Here is a 23,398-nt window from a genome sequence, read left to right on the forward strand (position 1 = left end):
GATCATTGATTAATAACATTTCCAATTCTGTTTTATTTTCTTCTTCTCCAAATTCTTTTAAATCTTTCTTTATTCTCTCATAAATCCTCCTATATGCAAACCATCCTGCATCAAATCCTATTTGCTCCAGTTCCCCTTGGGTTTTTATTTTTATTTTACCTAGCTCAATTTTTATCAGTTCCCTATAGGTGAACCATTTTCCCCTTCTAATCATTTTATCAAATTCTGTCCATTTTGGTTCTATTCCACCCATATTGGTATCCTTATTAAAGTCATATCTTAATTGAGCGTATTGAAGCCAATTAATTTTAATTCCTTGCTGCTCTAATTGGGATTGAGTCTTCATTTTCCCATTAACTGTTTCTATTTTCCCATTAACTGTTACCAAGTATTCATTATGGCCTGTTACAGACTGCCAAAATAAAGCTGCTTCGGGTCTCTTTGGAGGTATGCTGTTTAAATGATGCATGCATCCTAAGAATCCGGAAGCTGCACCAAAGCTGCACTCCAGTGCTTAGGAATGGAGTGTGGCTTTGGTGCGACCTCCGGACTCTTAGGACCCATGCATTATTTAAATAGCATACCTCCAAAGAGACCCGAAGCAGCTTTATTTTGGCAGTCTGTAACAGGCCTATATTTTAACCAACTGTAATCTTCCTTGTAGTCACTTTTATGGAATGCTTCCTGTGGGGAGTTCCATCTTGGAATTTTTGAATACAGAAACTTCTTATAGTAGTTCCATGTTTTAATTATGACTTTCCTTATGCTATGTAATTTAAAGATTTTGTCTATCTGGTCTTGTCGTAAGTACATATGCCATCCTGCCTTTAGGTCTGTCCCTTCCAACTCCAACAGTTTCGGATTTTCTAACATCATCCATTCTCTTGCCTACAGTAAAGTGCATACTTTGTAATATAATTCTAGGTTAGGGAGTCCCATTCCACCTTTTTCCTTTTTGTCTTGGAGTACCTTCAATTTTATTCTAGCTTTTTTTCCTTTCCAGAGAAATTTGCTTATATCCTTATTCCAGGATGTGAACACAGATTTATTTTCGATTATTGGAAGAGTCTGGAATAGAAATAGCATCCTAGGAAGAATGCACATTTGTATTGATGCAATTCTGCCAAGGAGAGACAGATGTCTGTTTTTCCAATAGTTTAATTCCATCTTAATTTTATCCCATACCTTCTCGTAGTTATTTTTGTATAGGTCTTTATTCTGGCTAGTAATTGTAATTCCAAGATATTTGATCTTCTCCACAATCTGAAATTTGGTATTTTGTCTTAATTTTTCAATTTCGTTAAGTGTTAGATTCTTTGTTATAATTCCACATTTGTCTTTATTTAATTTAATTGTGGATATTTTGCCGAATTCTTCAATCACTGCTTCCAGATTTTTTAGACTGCTTAAAGGTTTTTCTAAAAAAAATATAACTATATCATCTGCGTACGCCCGCAGCAAGTCCCGATAATTTTTAATTTTTGGGACTTCGATCTCTTTTTCCATTTTTATTTTTTGTATTAATATTTCCATAACTGTAATGAAAAGTAAGGGGGAGAGAGGGCAGCCTTGACGTGTTCCTTTAGAAATTAAACATGTATTGGTTCTTTGTCCGTTTACTATTATCTGAGTTTCTTGAGATTTATACATGCATTGTATTCCCTTTAGGAATCTCCCTTTAATTCCACATTCCTCTAACAAAATCAAAAGTGTTTCCCAATTTATGCTATCGAAGGCTTTCTGTAGGTCTAGAAATATTGCTCCAAATTTATTATTCTTATGCCAGTCATAATATTCAATAACATTCAATAGGGTCCTAATATTGTTTTTTAAAAACCTTCCCGGTAAGAAACCCGCTTGTTCCTCAGAAATCCAGTTACCTAAGAATTTTTTAAGTCTGTCCGCCAAGATTAATGAGTATATTTTGTAATCTATATTCAGTAAGGTAATAGGAGGGTAATTTACAATGTCTTCTGAGTTTTTCCCCTCTTTCGGAATAAGAACTGTTAGAGATTGTTTCCAGGTATCGGGGAAGTTACCGTTATCGATTTCTTTAATTGTTCTATGGAGCCAAGGGGATAATTCATTTTTTAATATCTTATAATATTTTGCTGTAAGGCCGTCTGGGCCTGGAGCTTTGTTATCTTTTAATTTAGAGATAGCTATTTCTGCTAAAGTTATCGGTTGGTTTAACATATCTAGTTGCATTTCTGATATATTGCTTAAATTACAGCTTCTCATGTAATCAATTTCTTTTAGCTAATTCTGCTTTTGTTTTCATATTTTCTGAAAAGAGGTTCTTATAGAATGTCTCTGTTTTTCTAATTAAGTCCTCCTGCTGTGTGTATGTTTTTTGGTTTTCTATTAGTTTCAGAATTGTTTTATCTCCTTTCTCTTTTCTCAATTTATTAGCAAGCCATTTTCCTACTTTGTTCGCATTTTCAAAATGGAAATGTTTGTAGTCTTGATTTCTATGTAAATATTCTTTAGATATCTCATATTCTAATTGATTTTTAATTAATTGAATTTGGTCACATAATATTTTATTCTGTGGGTTCATAATATGTTCCTGCTCTTTCAGCTTTAATTTGCTTAACAGATCTTTCTCCTTTTCTTTTCTTTTTCTTCTATGTCTTATTTCCTGTTGGATTAGACGTCCCCTTATCACTGCTTTCGATGCATCCCAGATTATCTTCATTGGCATCTCCTTTTGGCAGTTTTGTTGGAAGTAACTGTTTATTTCTTGTCTTATTTTATTAGTTATGTTTTCATCACTGAGTAAATACTCTTGGAGTCTCCAGGAGAATTCTTTTTTCCCCTTGGGATTGATTAGCATTATAATTGGACTATGGTCCGATATGAATCTTGGCATTATTTTTGTTTTGATTACTTTTTTGCATAAAATTTTAGATATAAACATAATATCAATTCAGGACCATGAGTTAAATCGCCCAGAGTAGAAAGAAAAGTCTTTAATATCTTTGTGATATAGTCTCCATATATCTACCATGTCGTTTTCCTGCACTAGATTTAAGGCCGCTTTAGGAAGATCCCCTTGATTATTATGTTTATTTAGTCCAGATAGTCTGTTAATTTCAGGGTTGATTACCCCATTCCAGTCCCCGGTTATAATTAATTTATCATAGTTATAGTTTTGTAATTTTTGTTTTAATTCTCTGAAAAACTTAGCTTTTTTAACTAGCGGGGCATATATGTTCAGTATTAGTATTTTTCCTATTTGCAATTCTATTTCGGTTGCCAGATACAGGCCAGTATTGTCTTTGAACAGCTCTTTTGATTTGATGTTATTTTTAATATATGTTACAACTCCCCTTTTTTTCATGATCACAGGATGCTACATATGAAGCACCCAACACTGTTTTTTAACATGCTACTCTTTTTGATATGTGTTTCTTGTAAACAGACTATGCTTGCGTTTTGATTATGTAAAAAATGAAATACTTTGTTTCTTTTAGCTATATTGATTAAACCATTCACATTCCATGACAGGATTTTAATTGACATTTTAATTGATGTTTATAAATTTCCCTTCGTAATCCCTTCAAGAAATGACTTGAAGGCACACAACATCAACAATGGGGATGTACTCATATGTTTCTGTAATCTTGCCTGCTAGTTCCAAGACATGGAAAGGTTGTGTGGGACAGCCTTAGAGGCTTTTTAGTAACTGAGGAGGAGGCTTTGGGAACTGCAGAAGGAAGAAGGAATTCCAATCCTTGCAGCGCTCCCAAAAGGACATCCTCACTCATATACATGTGCCTAGCAGGGTGACCGCCATTGTAAGCTGCTTTGGGTCCCACTTTGAGAGAAAGCTGGGATATAAATCAAATAAATTAATGAATAAATAAATGAATGTGTATATTTCTGAAAGTGACAGTGTGGGAGAGAATGTGTGAATCTGAATTTATCATTTTATGGAGAAGGGACACCTTGCAATGCATATTCATTCATATCTGATTATTTATCATCAGAGGAAAACCATTTTCCTTTAAGTAATCATGATGTATTAACAATCCAATTTCCCCCTGATGACTGCATTAAACTTTGCACGATAGGCCAGCTCATTAGTTCTGCAAAACAGGCAGTCTGAGAAGAGCATTCTTTGTGGAAAGTCTGAGGATGCAAGTCCCAAAGCTTTGCCAATGACCTTGCGCAAAAGAAATGTAATTATTATGTGGCACCCAAGTTTGACTTCTGGGGGCATTTGATTACAATATATATTGCGTGGAAGTGATATACTACTTGAAATTTACATTTCAATTAATAAAAGCATGACTGTGCGTTTATTATTATTTAAAAGGTAATTAAAAGAATCATGGGGGGGAGGAGGAAAGTGTTTGACAGAGGTCTGGAAAAACTAGAAGAGAATAACCAAGTTCTTCCCTTTCTCCTGTCTAAGACCTTGGTATTGTACCTATACACTTCCTTGAGGTAGCTCCAAGTTTTGAATTACACTGGAGATTTCATTGTACAATGAAAATCTCAAGACAGATTCCTGTTTTACAATGCTTAGAATTAGGACTATGCATTTTAGCCTCACAGATTATGGACTGTTATTTGTCTCAATGCTGCAAAATCCTCACAACTGTCTTTTACATTGAATGGACTGCAGTTTTTGGCTTCCAAAAGTTTTATTATTATTATTATTGAAAACTGACACACGTTAATCTGTGATAAGATTTAATGGGGCTAAATGGATGCAGCAAGTGGTTTACAGATGTTTCCTTTCAGTTTACCTAGTGAAGAGGACCAGTATTTTTTGTCCCCAGTGTGCCAGGGATTGATACCATATTTGTGCCCTCTGACTACCATTGTTTCTTTCTTTCCTGGAAACTCACCAGGGACTGGCAGCTGATGGCTCAGTTACTGCCTATGCTTCAAGGACCAGCCCGTTGAGTAGCAGAAAACATACCAGATGATAATCTGGTAGGGCATTGTGCAGCCCTCCAAGGTCTTCTGAACGACTCATGTCTTCCCCCAGCCTCCCCCAGTTGCCCACCCCTGTCCTAACAGCAATAAGAACACTGTGAACAAGTTGCTAACAGGAAGGTTTACTTTCCCAGGGGTTATTCAGACACTGGAGTTTATCACATGGGAGGCAAAGTGCTCAAATCCTATGGATAAATGGGTTTAAATCCCAAGAATATCCTGCAAGAAAGGGATTGTTTTCAGACATGTTGGTGATTTTGATATTAACCTGGCTTTAACCCATGCAGAAAGCTGTAAAATTGCACCACTTTTTAACTTTGGGATTTTCCGAAGGGGTTAATGTCGTGTTAATGCCCAAGTCATGTGATGTCATCTGAAAAATGCAGGATATTCCCAGGTTTAAACCCTATTTATTCACGGGATTTGGCTGCTTCCCTCCCGTGTGATAAACTCCATTTTTTAAAGCGTGACTATGCAAATAATCCCATTCACATATTCCATTTTTGTTGTTTATACTATTTTTAAATCTAAACCACATCTCTGCAAGTCCTATTGCTAATACATGTCTGCACTGTAAATAAAGATGGAGTTGATGACACAGATGTATTTGAAACATGTTCAAGGCATGCAGAGTTTTATCCTAGTTTATCCTAGATAAATTTGCATCAATTATTCACAGAGCTGCCGATACAAATCTTGTAGGAAAACTCGGGGGGGGGGGGACTGAGATCAATTATCCCCAGTTAAGTGGACTTTTTTGGCAGCCCCCACAAAAGAACTTACTTGGGTGCATTTGAAATCCATGTGAACAACAAAGATTTAACCCACATTCTGCCAGGATTATTTTCACCATCTGTATAACCCCCTTGTCTTTTTTCAGTCAGTCTATATCCTTGAACTGTCAGGCTATAGCAATAAACTATTTAACAGGATCTACTGAACACAAAGAGAGCCGATGTGGTCTGGTGGTTTGAGTGTTGGAGTATAATTCTGGAGACTAGGGTACAAATCTCTGCTTGGCCATGAAAACCCATTGGATGACCTTGGGCAAGTCACACTCTCTCAGCCTCAGAGGAAGGCAAAGGCAAACTGCCTCTGTCCAAATCTTGTCAAGAAAATAACATGATAAATTCACCTTAGGGTCCCCATAATTTGGAAATGACTTGAAGGCACACAACAACAGCAAACTGAACACAGAATAACCCTTTTAATAGCTGCACAGCAGCTAACATTTGGCCATGATGCTGATAAGGATTCTAGAATCCATATCACTGGAGGCAGGGACCACATTCACTATCCATCCTCAATGGTCTGGTCTATTGAGGACTCCACCTAGTCATTCCCTCTTGGTCTTCACAGATGAGACTTTCTGAGCCCCGTTGTTTGAGTTAGTTTTAACTGGAGACAGAATCTGGGATCTTCTACATTCAATGCATGTGTTCTGCCTCTGAGCTATGGACCCATCAAAGTCAATTTGTTATGTTTTTAACACCTGCTCCTCAAGCCTTTGTGATAAGGAATTTTTCTGGTTAAAATTCTAATCTTGTCTTCTAATATTTAATTCCTTGTATAAAGTCCAAAGCTTGTCCTTCCTTGGGGAAATCCCTGCAAGACTGCTGAACTAAAAAGAGTTGAAAAGATTTGCAGATGCTCTGTTTTGAAGTTATAATGAACACTCAGAGGTCAGCAGATCAAATACCAATTCCCATCCAAACCTTTTAGTGTTTGTTGGGATTGTCAACAACATTCAAATAGATAGACCTAATCTTACAGACACTATATACCTGAACTTTCAAAAAGCTTTTAGTCCATCACTGAAAGTTCCTAAGCAAACTCAGCAGTAAAGAAAATGGGGCTAAGAGAACAGAGGCTATTATGGATTGGTTACCAAGGATGCAATGGAAATTTTTGAAGTGCAGTCTCTCATTGTAGCAATTCCCATAGATACTCAGAATCTAACAATGTAGGTGGTCAATGTACATTAAACAACCCCCCCTTCCCCAACCACATATTTAGCATTTTTGTCCTTCATTAGGAGCAGGTCTTTTGTAAAACTAATGGGTCTTAATTTTTCATCAAGACTGAATTACTCCTAAATAGTTTGGATTCCAATATTAGGAGCTCATAAGGGCACATTGCTGCTAGACAGATGCATTTTCTATCCAGCTATTATAAGGAGAATGGGTAAATTTGAAGAAACAGAGGAGTTGAAGGGGAGAGGAGATGCAGATGAGATCATAATCCTAAATAATCAGAGTCACAGGGCCTTGACCCTGTAAACCCTTGTTCCACTATACCACATTTGGAGGCATGTAAGAAATGGATGCATGTTGGGCCCTGTACTTTTTCATACATTCCTAAATGATCTGAAGCAGTGAATTGATAGATATGCTGATTTTTTTTTTAAAAAAATCAATTCTGTTTTAATATTATAAATGTTTAAATCATGTTTTACTATTGCAACAATATTAATATTTTAATATTGGGGCTTTCTAGACGGCCCTTTGGGACGTCCGGAGGACGTCCCATTTTAAAAAAGGGGCGTCTCTTTTAGACGCCCCTGGGCCTATTACGGACTCCGTCCGTACAAGATGGCGGCGCCCTTTCTACATGGGCGCCGCCATCTTTGCGTATCGGACGCTTAGCGTCCAGACGCGTCGCGCCGCTGCTGACGTAGCGAGCGCGCCCCTGGCGCCTCGCTACGTCGCAAACGCGACGCCAAAAGAAGCTCCATTTTGGAGCTTCTTTTTTCGGTCCGCGCGGGAGTCGGGCCGTTTGAAGGCTCCGGCTCCCCCGCGGACCTTCTGGCGGCGGCGCCAGACCGCTGCAAAGCGGCGGTCTGTACCCCGCCATTGTAACCTTTTGTGCTTTTGTCTATACTCCCCCCCCCCACCTTCATTTGGTTGTGAGTTGTCTTGTGTCCCTGCTTTGGACAAACCTGGATATATTTCAAATCAATCAATAAAAAATAGAGGGAAAGGGAGGTTGTAGTTGAAATCAGTTAATGAAAACCAATTTATTCAGGATGCTTCAAAAGCAGAAAGTGTTTCCAAGAGTTCCAGAAGTATCTCTCTAAATGGAGTGAATGGCCAATAAAATGACAACAATATAAGGAACAGTAAAATGATATATGCTGGGAGAATTAAAAAGTCTTAAATTCATGTGTGTGTGTGTGTGTGTGTGTGTGTGTGTGTGGCTAGGGGTTGATATGGTGATAACTGTATAAAAAGAAATCTTGGGATTGTTCAGTGAAAATGTTGACCTGGGAGCCTTCACTTTATACATTTACAGCACCATGATTTCACTTTAACTGCTGTGGATCCTGTGGAATCCAGAGCTTTGAAATTGGTGAAATGCTAGAGTTCTCTGATGGAGAATTTTCAATACCCCTTTCCAAACAACAAATCCCAAAATTCCATGGTATGTTACCCTAATTGTTAAAGCAGAATCATTGCAATCTAATTCTGATGTATGACAAAGTTCCTGGTGTGTTATAGCTGTGAAAAGGGCAAATTTCATGATGGAAAATAATTAGAATGATTAGAAGTTGAAACCAAAACTGCCAATATCATACTGCCCTTTGGTAAATCTATAGTGTGACCATACATAGGATACTGCTTGGTCATCACACTAACCCTATTCAGGTGCCCAATGAGCGTCTGTACTCTAGGTGGGAGGAAGGGAATGAACTAGCTCATCATTGTTTTTCTTACATAAAAGGCAATATTTCTGAGGAACAGAGCCTCATGAATTTTTGTGAGTCTATGTGAGTCTTCAAGCACACTGATTTTTAAAGCACTGGCTTATATGGAGAAAGGTTCCCCTCTTCCAACACCTTACTTTCATGGGAAGAAAGTGAGAATGGGGTAAAAGGTAAAGGTAGTCCCTTGACGTGAATGTCTAGTTATAGTCAACTGTAGGGGGCGGTGCTCATCTCCGTTTCTAAGCTGAAGAGCCAGCGTTATCTGAGGACTGCTCTGGTGGTCATGTGGCCAACATGACTGCACTGAAGGCTGTTATCTTCCCACCAAAGTGGTACCTATTTATCTACTTGCATTTGCATGCTTTCAAACTGCTAGGTTGGCAGAAGCTGGGGCTAGTGATGGGAGGTCACCCGTCATGCAGCACTCGGGCCTCGCACTGCCAACCTTCTGATCTTCTGATCATCAGAACTGGCAACTTAACCACTAAGCCCCTCCATCCCTTGATCCAGCTACAGTGGAGTAGCTGGGCCAATATACACCTTGTATGTTCAACACACATGCATACTGAATGCTTTAACAGGTTTTTTGTGGAGCTGAGAAAAGTCTAGGAAACAACTCAAATGATCAAGAGGTTGGTGAAACCGCCCTACGAGGAAAAGTTGTGATATGACTGTTGTTTGTTGTTAACTGACCTTGAGTCAGCCTCAACTCATGGGCGGGTTACAGGTCGCCGCTGCTCGGGAGCCGCAGCAGCCACACCGTGCGACTCCCGCACGGACCGAAAAAGAAGCTCCAAAATGGAGCTTCTTTAAGCGGTGCCTCTATGACGTTGCGAGGTGCCAGGGGCAGACTTGCGACATCATGGATGCCACGACACGTGCGGACGCACAGCGTCCGATACATAAATATGGCGGCCGCCGTGTGGAACGGCCGCCGCCATATTGTACGTACAGAATACGTACTAGGGTTAGGGGGGTGCGGAAGCACCGCCCCTTCCTAACCCTAGTACATATTCATTACGTACTAAATGGCGGTGTGTAACCCGCCATGGTGATCCTGTGAATGAGACATCTCTGTCCCTCCCAATCTTCAACTTTTCTGCTTAGAACATGCAGGCTCTGGTAGAACACCAGATAGAGCATTAAACATGGGCAGAGAATGTAGATGGGGAGACAGTTTCTTCCCTCTCATACTCAAATTCAAGGTCATTTAATGAACATCATGGAATTCATGACTAGAAGATGTGATAATGACTACCAACATGAATAGTTCTTTCATAGAAGTAATACATTTATGGAGAACAAGGTTGTCAATGGCTACTGTTAATTATGAGCATATATTAGTTTCAGTGCCAGAGTGCACATGCTTCTTAATACTAAATGCTGGGGAGCATAAATGGGAAAATGATAATGTGCTCACCTCCTGTTTGTGGGCTTCCCACAAGTCCCTTGTTGGTCACTATGGAAAGCAAAATGCCATATTAAATAGCCATAGTGGAGCAAACTGCAACCCTCCAGGCCATTGCTGATCAATGAGTATCTACACAAATTCAATATAGACAATTAGGAAACTGAAATAGTTAAAGTCTTCCCATACCTTGGATCAATTATTGTCTGAAATGGAAATTGCAATCAAGAAACCAGGAGAAGACTAGGATTCGGAAAGGTAGATATGAAAGAACTAGACAGGATCCTTTAGGTTATTGCCACACTAAAGAAGATTGTTGAAGCCATCATATTTCCTGTCCGTACATGTGGGTGTGAGAGCTAGATGCTGAAGAAAAATGAATGAAAGAAAATCATTTGAGATGTGGTGCTGGAGAAGAGTTCTGAAGATGCAAGACAGCTAAAAAGACAAACAAATGGGTCCTGGAACAAATCAGATTTGACACCAGGATTGCTAAAGTGAAGCTGTTATTTTTTGACCACATCACAAGATGGCATCACTCCCTAGAAAAGTCAATAATGCTTGGAAAAGTCAGGGCAGTAGAAAGAGAGAAAGACTACACACCAGGTAGATAGACTCAGTTAAAGAGAAACTAAGCAAGGTTGTTGAGGATAGGGAGTCTGCAGACATACACGTATTTACCTGGGAGCAACTCCTTTTAAGCCTTGAGGAACTTGCTTCTAGGGCTGCATCTACATTACAGAAATAATGCAGTTTGACACTACTTTACCCACCATGGCTCAATGCTATATAATTCTGGGATTTATAGGGTTTATTTTGAAATATCTAGCTTTCACTATCAGTGAGCTCGGATGCCACAGCAAACTACAAATCCCAAGATTCCATAGGATGGAGCCATGACAGTTAGAGTGGTGCAAATGCATTAATTCTGCAGTGTGGCAGCAGCCTTAGTGTATACAGGCATATATTTGCACTGCAAAGTCCAATTGTATGTACACACATCATAAGATTAGGACAATTAACTTGAATGGGTTATTTCTGAGTAAATATCGATAAAGAGTCTGCTGACAATCTGTAGTTTTGAATACTTTTATGGGAGTAAATCCATCTGAAGTCAGACATATTTCTAAGTAATGCAACTGGGGCTATGTGTAGTTTATGAATCACACAGTTTAGGCTGGACTGGGGTAATAAATATCCGGAGTCTGGTTGAAGGAGGTGGGGAGAGAAGGTTGGAAAAGCAATTATATATACATTTCAGTGGGTTTGGAAACTACTTATGGTTTATATCACTTCTTCTTTTAAGCCCAAGAAAAAGTAAGTTTTCAAAATTCACATGGCATGTTTAATGCTTTTGGAATATTTACATATGACTGTCCAAGAAGAGAGAATCTTTAGTTTCCCGTTAGATAGTCATCGCTCGACAAAGGAGTCTGAAATTGGATGTTACAGGTCACAGAATTGTATTTATATATCCATTTCATGCTTCAGAAGATCAGTTCCTTAGAATGTAATTCTTGATTATGGAGAAAAAAATACCACCTATAAAAATAAATAAATAACACTAGCAGTGGCAGACATTTCTCTCTGCCTTGTAGGCAGGAAAAGTGTGTGACATTATAAATCAGCATAGAAAAATATATATTTGAAACACTGGATGCTTTAATAAAAAAAACCATAACATACCCTTTCAATGAAAACAAACCACAAGTTTCTTTTTCTTCTCTCCCTTCCTTCCCTCCCCTTCCCCCACAGATCACAAAATAGTTTAAAGATGCATCATTTAGAAACCAGATTCGGGAATATTACTGCCTTATATGGCTCACATGTGTGCATACATCTACATGGCTTTCACGTAAGTATTTCCAGGCATCTATGTGGGGAGAAGGACAGTAGCCATACTAGTTTAGTGACAAAGCTTTGCATAGATTTCCTGCATGGCAGGGGGTTGGACTGGATGGCCCTTGCGGTCTCTTCCAACTCTATGATTTATTGGCAAATCCCTGGCATAAACAGAAAAGGCTGAAAAAGTGCATTGTCCAAATCCCCGTGAACCACTACCAGTCAACTCAGAGACAATACTGAGCCGGATGAATCAATTATCTGACTTACAATAAGGCACCTTCCTATAAATAAGACATATTTTTTTTATAATATATGACAACTTCATTCCAACAAGAGTGGACCCTCTAAATTAATCAAAATTACACCAGTTCCCATTTATTCCATGAGCCTACGCTAGTTGGAACCAATAATTGTATGTAGGCCTACATGGTCCTTTATTTTATTTGATGTCCACTTGAACAACATCAAGAGATAGAAGTGCATCACCATCTAAAGAAGACAAAAGAGAAGGGATAATATGCATGAAATGTATATATGTTAATTCGTTTGTTTTGATGCAATTTCTCACCATAAAGCAGAGCTGGGTACCCTCTGGGTCACCCCCTGATTTATAGATTTCTGGAGGTCCACAGTGTCATCCTAACCAGCATTTGAGGTGTCTAGAAATGAACATTTGGGTTTGGGTCTGGGTTTGGCCTATTTTTTCTGGGAAAGAGACCCTTAAAACAGCTTGGGGTGGTTCTGCATAGGATTTTCACCTTTGATTTAAGTGTTGTTTTGACAGAAAAGTACACACACTGATGACTTATTTGTTGATAATATTTGTTCTAAAATAAATTCCATAACTGATCACATAACCTACACTTATCCTATACCTCCATGTGGGTGTTTAGGCAAAGATGGGTGTAGTGGAGAGAAGAAGGGTCTAACCAGGTTATGACTTGTATGGGCCTGTTCTAAAACATGTTCATAAATACATTCAATAGCTTTTATACATGTAACACCAAGGCACACAAGAAGAAATGAGCTAAATCCAATATCACTCCTATCTACATTAGATGGAAATGTATAGACCTTGAGAATCACAAGTAACCCATGGATTTCAGTAGGTCTATGCTAGTTAGGATTAATGTTAATTTTTGCCTAATGATGACACTCAATGTTATTACAATCGAGTGCAAATACAAATATTTTCCATATTCTTTGTATATTCAGAGTAACATGAGCAAGATGAAGTGAATCCAATTCTATGATCGATTCTATAGCCAGAAAGGTTTACAGTCCTTTAGTACATGTGTGCTCTACCTAGCTAGTTTCTTCTCAAAGGAAGTAACAAGTAATTGCCACAAATTTTCATCCTGCTGCAAAAAAATATTTGAAAACCATGTGGTTTTTGAAGCCTGTGCACAATTCAAAACTTTATCTGTAACAAATTGTATAAGCACAGAAAACATCCACACATGGAATAATATTCCAGAAATATTTTCTGCACAGAAAATACTGTTTTTATGCAAACTAGCTACCAATTTCATATTTTTCTACACAGAAAAAGAGAAATATCATTTCTGCACAGAAAATGCTGTGTCCTATGTAGAAAATGCTGTCTGCTGTGCAAAATAACCATGTGCGAATTTTGCACAGAATAAATCATGAACTATGAAAAATATTGCTAATCAAGGCTTTTTCTTGTTAGCATTCTAAGACAGTCAAAAATAGTTTTGAATATTCTTTCTATCCTTTGCTCAAACTCTGTTTTTCAGTCTGTGTTTCTTAAAATTCTGGAGATGAAGGATGCGGAATCTCTTTGTCAGGAGGCCATATGCAATTTCAGCTAACTTTTTAGGGACCACATTCCAAGGATAAGTAAAACCAAAAAATACCAGCATATGTTAAAGCTCATTTTAAGAGTGACTAAGCCTTACTAGAGACATTTCAAATATATCAAAAAAATTAAAAAAATCATTTCCAAATATGGGGAAAGCTCCTGATAATAATGTCTGGATGAAGGAGGCATGATGATTTGACAAACTTGACTGAGGTAGATTCAGGTGCATCTACCTCTGGAGTTGAGGTTTGACACCATTTTAAATGCTGTAGCTCCATCTTATGGAATCCTGGGCTTTGTAGTTTTGTAAGGTCTTTAGCCTTCTCTGCAAAAGAGTGCTGATCCCTCACAAAACTACAAATTCCAGTATTCTGTTGGGTGGAGGTACAGCACCTAAAGTGGTTTCAAAATGCCTTATTTCTATAGTGTGGATGCACTCTTGGACTCCATTGATTCTGGACTCAGCATTAGGGCTTGGAGTTCTTCTATCCCTGATGGAGATCCTTGAAAAATTAGCTGAGCTCCTTAATGAGAGCACAGTAGTTGGAGACAAATTGCCCTGAAAACCAGTGATAACCTTCTCTCTGGCACCTTGACATAAAGAGAAAGTTAACATTCATGGTTCATCTTCTCCTATCCAAATATAACAACTCTATCTACTCAAAGTGCAGGGCACGAAGTTCTCAGAATTTTGGTTGGTAACAGAACTATGGGAAATGTTTTGCCAGCAATGAAAAGGATGAAATTTATTTATTTGCTATTTTCAGTGTCGCTGAAAATTTATACTACAATTGGGGTAGTTTCACCGACATGCCATAAAAAACTTATTTTGCCATCTAAGACTGCTTTATGCTTCCTGGAATCATAGCCTGGAAATGCACACAGCCAACTCAGAGAGGAGGGTGTGAAGAAATACTGCCTGCTGCATCATTCAGTCTTGTTCAGAACGCCATAACTTATAGTATCACCAAGGTTACTTTTTTGATGCAAGAAAGCAGAAAGATGAAATGAGGCACAGAATGATACAGTTGCTGAAATGGATGGCAATTAATTTTCAAACTTTAGTCTTAACGTTCCATTACTCAAAGATTAGAAACAGTCTACGTGTGCTTCCTGACCGTGTACAAGCACACAATTTAGTGTCGGTTTCAGAATAACATTTTAAATCTTAGTGCTCTTGATAGAAAAACTAAGTTTCTAGTTTTACGAATGGGGAAAAATGCAATTATTTTTTAATCCTTTGAGAATATGTTGCTTTTTCTGTTGTGTCTGGAAACCATTTGTGTGCGCATTTGTTGGTACAAAAACCACTGTTTTCTGCACAAGTATTATTTCCCCACACCATTTTTCCATCAATGATTTTTTTCCACAAAGTTACCTCAAAGGGCAGGAAGAAAAGCAATTGAAAAAATATACCAGAACACTTGCAGCATTGCCAGTAGAGAATTTTCTTTAGAAATGATGCATCATGCGAGGAGGAAATGAAATAAATGAAGATTACATCTCATCTGGGGATGGGAGTTTCAGTTCACTGGGGAAACAGTCTGGATCCTGGAGAATTGAACCCTTGCCAATGCTGACTGCTCCATCTGAATCCTTCCCCAAATGCAATCTGCTATGCAGTGGAAAGAAACACCAGTTTCCACTTTCAAACAGTGATAAGGGATGGTCAAATTCATGACATGCAGCTGCCAGGAAGCAGCTGTTAATGAATCTGTGTTCTACCAAATGAATATTATGTTCATTAACATGCCATGTCTTTTTATGTAAAATTATCATATTGTACACATAATAAATAGCACGATGAACACATTTCTACTTCTACAAAGGGTCCTCACCCCAATATTATACTTTTTGTTGCATCTTGTTTGTCTACATAAAGAGAAAAGCTTTCCAATGCTCAAATTGGGGACACTTGCCAGTCCAATAAGGAACAGGCTTTCCAGGCCTCAAATGAATAGCATTCCTTTAATATGAGACACCCTGCTGATCTTATGATTCAGGTATGAGATGGTACAATGGTTTGTTCATGTGATGATATTTATAGTAAGCAGCCATTTTTAAGTTCATTAAATAAGTAGCAAGCTGTACAAAAAAGGATTCCACTGGAAAAGAGATAAACTGACATATGAAGGTATAACTATATCTCCCACCACTCAATGGGAGTAAAAGAAATCAGTGTAAGAGTGGAAATTTGATCAGGAAATGATGCAGAGAGATATTTACTCCTCACTCACTATCCCCATTAATTAGCATGCTTATGACACAGATGCAAGTGTGGAAGTAGCAGTATGTACAATTGTTGCTTTTTCATGAGCTCTCACAAGTCTTTTGCAGTGACAAAGTGGGCGTTAGACCATGGAAGTTTATTCATGTAAAATGCATTAGCCTTTAAGATGCCCGGACTTATTTACTGTTGGAACAAATAAGCAAATGGAAATCTTTGGGAATACCTATACTTTGGTTGAGGGACAAGAAGAAGAATGAGAAAAACTGACCTGAAGATAAAAAAATAACCTGAAGAAATGAAGACTTTGCATTAATACATTTTAAAAATCTGGCACATTAAAGTTGATATTAAATTCAAATATACAGGGCAAGGGCAAACACAAAAAAATCTTTGATGTTTTCTTGTCAGCAATAATTTGATTTTGGTATGTGCCTTTTTCAAAAATTAGCCTATATGAAATACAACATGGAAAATTTTTTACTGTTACAGAGATGCTTAGATTTCAAAGTGCTAGTTATAATGATAATTAGACCCTCAGTAAATCAGTACACTGTAAATAATTCGACCAGAATGTGTTCAATCATCACCTTACTGAACATGTCCTTGTTTTCATTGTTACTCTAGACTTCAGAATTCTACAATTGGGCTAGAACCTGAGGAAGGCATTTTGTAACAAGCATTCATTAGAAAAATAATAACAACCACTTAACAGGGCATTCCCATTAGTGTTTGCTCATGTCTTGATACCATCTTTCCATATTTTATCTTGCTCTTTTAGTTGGTACACTAGACAATCATTGCACATTCCTTAAACTATGGTCATTTGGTTGCTAGCCATGCAAACAGGCATGAGATGGTGAAAGGGATTGATCAGTAGATGCTTTTTATGAAGGAATGATGGGTATTTGTTTGTTGTGGCACTGAGCTCTCTGACAGAGAAAGCTAAATATCTCACGAAACTACAAATCCAAGATTCCATAGCATGAGCCAGGACACTTAAAGTAGTATCGAACTGCCTTAATTCTGCAGTGCAGATACAAACAGTGGTTGATGGCTGGAGAATGGATTGAATATGGGTAAAGAGTGGGTTATGCTTCGGTCCAAAACACACTGCAGAAATAATCCAGTTTGAGACCTCTTTAACTGCTTCGGCTCAGTGCTAGGGAATTCTGGGAATTATAGTTTATTGTGGCACCAAAATATCACAAACTACACGTTTCCAGAATCCCCTACCCTTGAGCCAGGACAGTTAAGTGGTCTCAAACTGAATTATTTCTGCAGTGTGTTTTGGTTCTGAGTGACAGCTGGAGATAGCTGAGATAGTTAGAAGACATAATTTTTAACTGGAGTGAGTGCAAGTCGGATGAGGAATGAGAGAGCAACAGGGAGACATGAATCAGGACAGGGAGACAGAGGTGGAGGGATGAAGCTATTGGTTAGCAAATATGTTCAAAGCAAAAGTCATTATGTTAATTTAAATAATAGATTTACCAGTTTTGTACCAGTGTTTTTGGGGATGTTATTTTTCATTAATAAATAGATAGATTAATTAAGTATACAACATACATATGAAATATGTATCCATTAATACAAGTATGCATAAATATACATCATGATTGTGCTCGGTGAGGGAAATAAAATTTCCTAAATGAGTATATCTCACCCCCCTATACTGCCCTTGAGTTTTTAGCAAACATGGCGGGTTACGACCACCAAAAGCGGTTGCTTGCCGCCGCCGCCAGTTGCTGCGTCCAGGAATCGCGCAGCCAAATCGCGGGTTCCCGGACGCAGCGAAGAAGAAACACCAAAATAGCTCTTCTTCTTGTGCCCCGGATGGGTGCCAGAGGCGCTACTCATGCACTCGCGGCGTCACATCTGGCACTGACATGCGGGCGCTATGCATCTGATACGTCAAAATGGCGGCACCCATGTGTATAGGGTGCCGCCATTATTACGCCCCCGTCACGTGCTAGAGGTGAGGCCGGTATGGACGCTAGGTCCTCAGCCAAACCCTAGCACGTGCCGGGGGTGCTGCAAAGGCCCGTTTGTAAAGGGCCTATAAGACAGAGGCCTGAATTATTGTTAGTCTAAACTAGAGTAGATAGCTGAATCAGTGGTGTTTACTCATGCATCGACTTACCACTCAGCCATTGATTCAGTTGATCTACAAGATTTAAACCAATGTCTTCTGTACTCAGTAGTCAGTAGGTGCGCCAGCTACTCATTTGGGACCTGTTGTTCTTGTGTGCTTAAGTTGTTTCCAGCTTATGGTGACCCTAAGGTAACCCTATCACAGGTTTTCTTGGCGTTTCTTCAGGGGATCTTGCTGTTTCCATCTCGTAGGGCTTGAGTGTAACTTGCCCAAAGTCAACCAATGGAGTTCCGGCTGATCAAGGCTTGAACCCTGGTCTCCAGAATCATAGTTCATGTTCAAACCACTACACTGGCTTTATGTCTGGGGTGATAGTAACAGAAAAAAATAGATTCAGTGAATGCCTGAGAAATTTAGCTTATAACCTTTAAGGGCCAGTTGACTTTTCTTAGGAAGAGTCGATAGCTTCTTGGACTTCCACTATCCTTCTCATTGGCTATGCTGGCTATGATTTATGACTTTTGCAGTCCAAGAACACTTTGAAGGCTCAAGTTTCCCAATCCTGTCCTAGGGGATATATGTAATATCAGGCTCCTTTAACTCGTCCAGTTGAAATAAGAGGGGTCTATTGCTTCCCATGTGAGATGGAATGATAGAAAGCCAGTGGCTATGCAGTGTTCATTAGATCTTGTTGCACTGAACTCCCCGGTGTGAAAACTGGAGTAGTCAGAACTGCACACTGCAAGCCTTCTGGACAAATGTCATCTAGCGAACCCACATCCTATCTCTCATCTGTTTATGTGTATTCGTCATATTTACTTGAACAGTATTAGAAATAATGTGCAATGCAATCCATTAAAACATCAAACATTACCCTAGAAAAATCTATAAAACATTCTATCAACTATAATTTAGTAGCAACATGGGGCCACTAGCTAGAAATCCAGTGGTGGTTTATATAGTAACCCTAAAATCCACAAAAATATATGCACTAGAGAATCTTCCAAAATAAAAAGATGAAAGGAGTTTATATTGATCAAAAAAGAAAACAACAACAACACATCTACCAAGCCATAGTCCAGCAATGACATTGTCAGGATCAAAATTTATGTGCAAAATATGTGATTGAGCTTTTGAGATTTTGAAGTTACCTTGTTGTAAGTGAAGGGGTATAAATCAAATCAAATTAATCTATCAATTGTTATGTGCCTTGAAGTCACTCTGTACTATGGTGACTTTATCATAGGGTTTTCTTGCGGATTTATTCAGGAGGTATGCCATTGCTTCTCCCAGAATGAGAAAAGTGATTTGTCCAAAATCATAGTGTTGTTTTCCATGGCTTAGAGAATGAATTGAACCTCGTTTCCTGGAGACCTAGTCCAACACTCAAATTACACACACACAATGTAAGGTAGAGTACTTTCATAAAATAATATCTCTAGAACTTCTTCTCTAGGAAGCAAGTCAGAGTAGAAGGGGAGAGAGCAAGTTGAATTAATGTAGCTGCAAAGTCTGCATTTGTCACGTCTTAAGATGCAGTCTGCACAATTAACTTGACTGGGCAATGCTAAATACTAAGCAGCGTAGGTTACGTCAAGGATTTATAGGGTAAAGCAACACTCAGTGGGTAATCACCAATTCTTGAGAATATAAAATCCTGTTTTTTATTCAGTTTTGTCAGCGTTTTAAGGAAAATGCTCAGGTAAGTAGTCTCTGTCCCATACCTAGTAGATCGGATATACAGTCAGCCTTCCACATTTCTGGGTTTCACTTTTTCAGATTTGATTATTTACAGATTATTTGTTGCTGTCTCCACTGCTGCACTATGCCCTCTTTAATAGGGACTGCTAGTCTCTCCAAAACTGAGAGATTGCAAACGAGGTTGTTTTTCCCTATTAAAAATGGTGGCAGGGCAGCAGTGGAATGGATGAGAGTAGCAATCCTGGCATGACTGATTCTGCTTACAAATGAATCTTGCCACCTTGGAAGGCATCTGTAAAGACTGAATTCATGGATTGTATTTATGTCTGTGTTAAATATTTTTATATGTGTTTATGGGGGGTGGGGAGAGTAATTTGGTTTTTCCAATTTCATGGGGGTCCTTCATCCCTAATCTCGTGAATGTGGAGGGCTGCATGTAGGTTTAAAATTGGGCATGTGCAGCCCACTAGATTTTGTGATTAGTAATCTTCATCCTCACACCTGCTATGCTGGCTAGAGTTGACGTTATTGTTGTCCAATAAACAACTGTATTTTTCTCACTCTGACAAATGAAGGTAATTTTTTTGTCTATACATCAGAATGGCCTTGACTACTGACTTCCTCCTCCTATAGAAATGCCATAAATTGTCTCAGAACAGGATTTTTCTTGGCCTGGAAGACAATTGCTGTTGAATGTTCTAATGCCCTTTGGCTGAGATCCTGCTATATATTATGCATGTAATGCCAATATGCGTGCATGTAATGCCATGATCAGATGTGCTACAGATTTGAATGAGCATATGGATGCGCATGCACATTCAGTTCGCATTTGCTTGTTAACTTTGACATTCAACAGAACTATTGGTTTGCACAGTCAATGCATAAATCTGAGGAAGAGATTTCTGTTACACAACCACAGTGTAGGTTTTCTAGTCATTCATATTTTAAAATAAATAAATTATTATGTTGCTGGCTGCTGTTTTCTAGTGCTATCTGTTTTTTCCCTCTTACCATTTCCAGCAGTGACTGAATGTGACAGGCTGTGTTCGGTTGCAGGTCAGAGCGAATGACAAACCGCAATGGCATCATTCCTTAAAGGTCTGTCATACAACCCATTCAGTCCTTAGCAAGCTTATAAATTTCCCTTAATGAAAACATGCATAATTATTGTTTATGAAAAACATATACTAAATTCATTAACATCAGCTGGCATCCTGTTAGTGAATATTGGTGTGTAATTTGGACTTACCTAATCACAACTCGCTTTTAGGTTGTTGTGAAGGGCAGCAGAAATCTTGTCCCGCTGTACACCAACCGAAATCTCCCTCTAAACTCACCACAGTGCCCTGCCACATGACCATGGCCATGTTGTCAGAGAATGAAAGGTGAATGGGTTGCACCCAGTTTTTTCCAGTAGCTGGCTCTGCTGCAGGACACCATTGCAGAGACCATGAGGTCTCCGAGGTCTTGTAAGTGCTTGTTTACAGATATCCAGCTCAGGATAGCTGGCTGTGTCCTTATCCCCCTGCTCTCTGCAAACATGGAAACGGCTGGGTTGGAAGAGGCTGCACTGCTTAACAAGGTGTGTTTCAGGGAGCTACCATTGGAGACATAGCCATTGAGGTGTTGCTACACAATGGATATAGTTTCCTGATGCAGGATCTTAGCCATCGTTTATAACTAACAATGTAATTATATGTCCAACTTAATGGAAGAAGACTTCCTAAGTCTGCCTGGAGGAACAGAGGACACTCCTGCAAGAAAGGATTGGCTCCAGAAACTTAAATTTATTACCAAATTTTGGATTCTTGATTATGAACTGAATCAATGGATGGTTTGCTATAAAAGATCGTTAACACAGAACGTCCAAGCAAATGTACAGACCATATAATGTCCTAACAACATAGACAGCAAAATGGTTAGCCAGTGTGAAATGTGAACATAAATGTGGAAAATATGGGACACTACCCCTGCCAATGGAATCCACATAAACTCCTTACATGCTTATGTTTCGAACAAATGGACACAATGATAAAGTCGGAAGGATTTATGGTATCCCAGTTCATGACTGGCTGTGTGTTCTGAATACCCAGCTCTGGCGAATTTGGCTCATTATACTGTAGCTACCATGCCTAATCACCGGCTTGCCTACATGACTCAAGTCATGCAGACGGTGAGCCCTGGTTTTATCAATGGTGCACACATTTGTGGTGTGCGCACCAGTGCAGTGGCAGGAGCACACCAATTTGAAAACAATTGGACTTGAGGTCCCATGGTATTTCTTTTAAGCAGTGTGGGGCAGGGGGGTGGAGGTCGGAAACAGTCCCCTGTGCAGAAACAAGGGTTCAGGTATACTTGAGTGTCAGATGTATACTGATATTAGAGGAAGTCATTTGGAGCCATTCCTATGAAAATGGAATACTGGGGGTGAAGTTAGTTTTTGTTATATTAACAAATCAATATGTGATTTGAAGGGTTGTAGATTTTGTGGCAAAGGCTGGCAGATAGAGTAGAAAAAGGTTTCTGGAGGGACCATCCTGGTTAACTGTCATAGAAACCTGAAGAAACGAGTGTATTAAATGCTTTTGTTGTGACAATAATGGTTAATTATTACTCTTTCTTTGTTATTGAATGTGACTTGTTTCGTACAACAAGTTACCCGTATTTTCCGGCGTTAAGAGACTGGGTGTATAAGACGACCCCCAACTTTTCCAGTTAAAATATTAGAGTTTGGGATTAATTCGCCTCGTATAAGACTTACCCCTCTTCCACATGGCACCCCAAATAAAAATTTTTAAAAATCAGATTTGATTTCAATAAGGTAATTTTAATTCAAATGCTTATGGCATGCAGGTACTTAGCAGAAAACTTGTTTGTATACAAAGCTTGCTTGGATTTGTCAGCTCTCCTTGCCTGTCAGCCCTCCCTGTCTCCAAGACTATCCGAGCAGAGTGTAAACACGGCTCTTTTTTCCATACCCCGGGGGTCCCCGATGCCTGAGCTTGCTCTGCCTTTCACTTACACCTTTCCGGTTAGGCACTGCTCACCTCATCATCGGTCTGGTTAAGTCACTTCTTCACAAATCTTGTGAAGGATTTTCTTCTACCGTACTGTACATCACTGCTCTTGCTGCTTTCATACAGTACGGGCATATGGTGGGGATTTGGCCAGGCCGTTTTTGAGCTCCCCCACCATATTGCGGTAACCACAGATTCCAGTCCAGCTCGGACGAGTTTCAGCACCAGCCCTATAAGATGTTACGGCGTATAAGACGATCCCGACTTTGAGAAGATATTTCCTGGGTTAAAAAGTAGTCTTTATACGCCACTTAAGTTTAGGCATATTTTTAATTTAGTTATATTTATGGATTTGCAATTGTATGAAAGCTTGGAATTTTGTTTGCAATGATCTTTGGACTAAGCAATAAAGGATGTGTTTATATGTCCATTTTGCATGTTTCCATGTACCCAAGAGTAGATCTTGGCCCCGTACAGACATGCCAAAACACAACGCTACTGCTGGGTCACTTTGGGATATGCTGATGCTTTAAATGATGCATGCGTTCTAAGAGTCCGAAGCCATGCCAAAGCCCACAATCCAGTCCTAAGGAATGGAGCGCAGCTTTGGCACAGCTTACTAGGACG

The 23,398-nt window shown here is 39.0% G+C and overlaps 1 protein-coding gene across 1 annotated transcript in view; it reads left to right on the top strand.

Annotated features, from left to right (window-relative positions):
• Nucleotides 1-23,398, top strand: part of MBD2 (methyl-CpG binding domain protein 2) — a 150,366-nt gene that overhangs the window by 57,050 nt on the left and 69,918 nt on the right. The window lies entirely within an intron of this gene.

Source organism: Sceloporus undulatus, chromosome 2 (genome assembly GCF_019175285.1).
Source record: "Sceloporus undulatus isolate JIND9_A2432 ecotype Alabama chromosome 2, SceUnd_v1.1, whole genome shotgun sequence".
NCBI classification, from domain to species: domain Eukaryota; kingdom Metazoa; phylum Chordata; class Lepidosauria; order Squamata; family Phrynosomatidae; genus Sceloporus; species Sceloporus undulatus.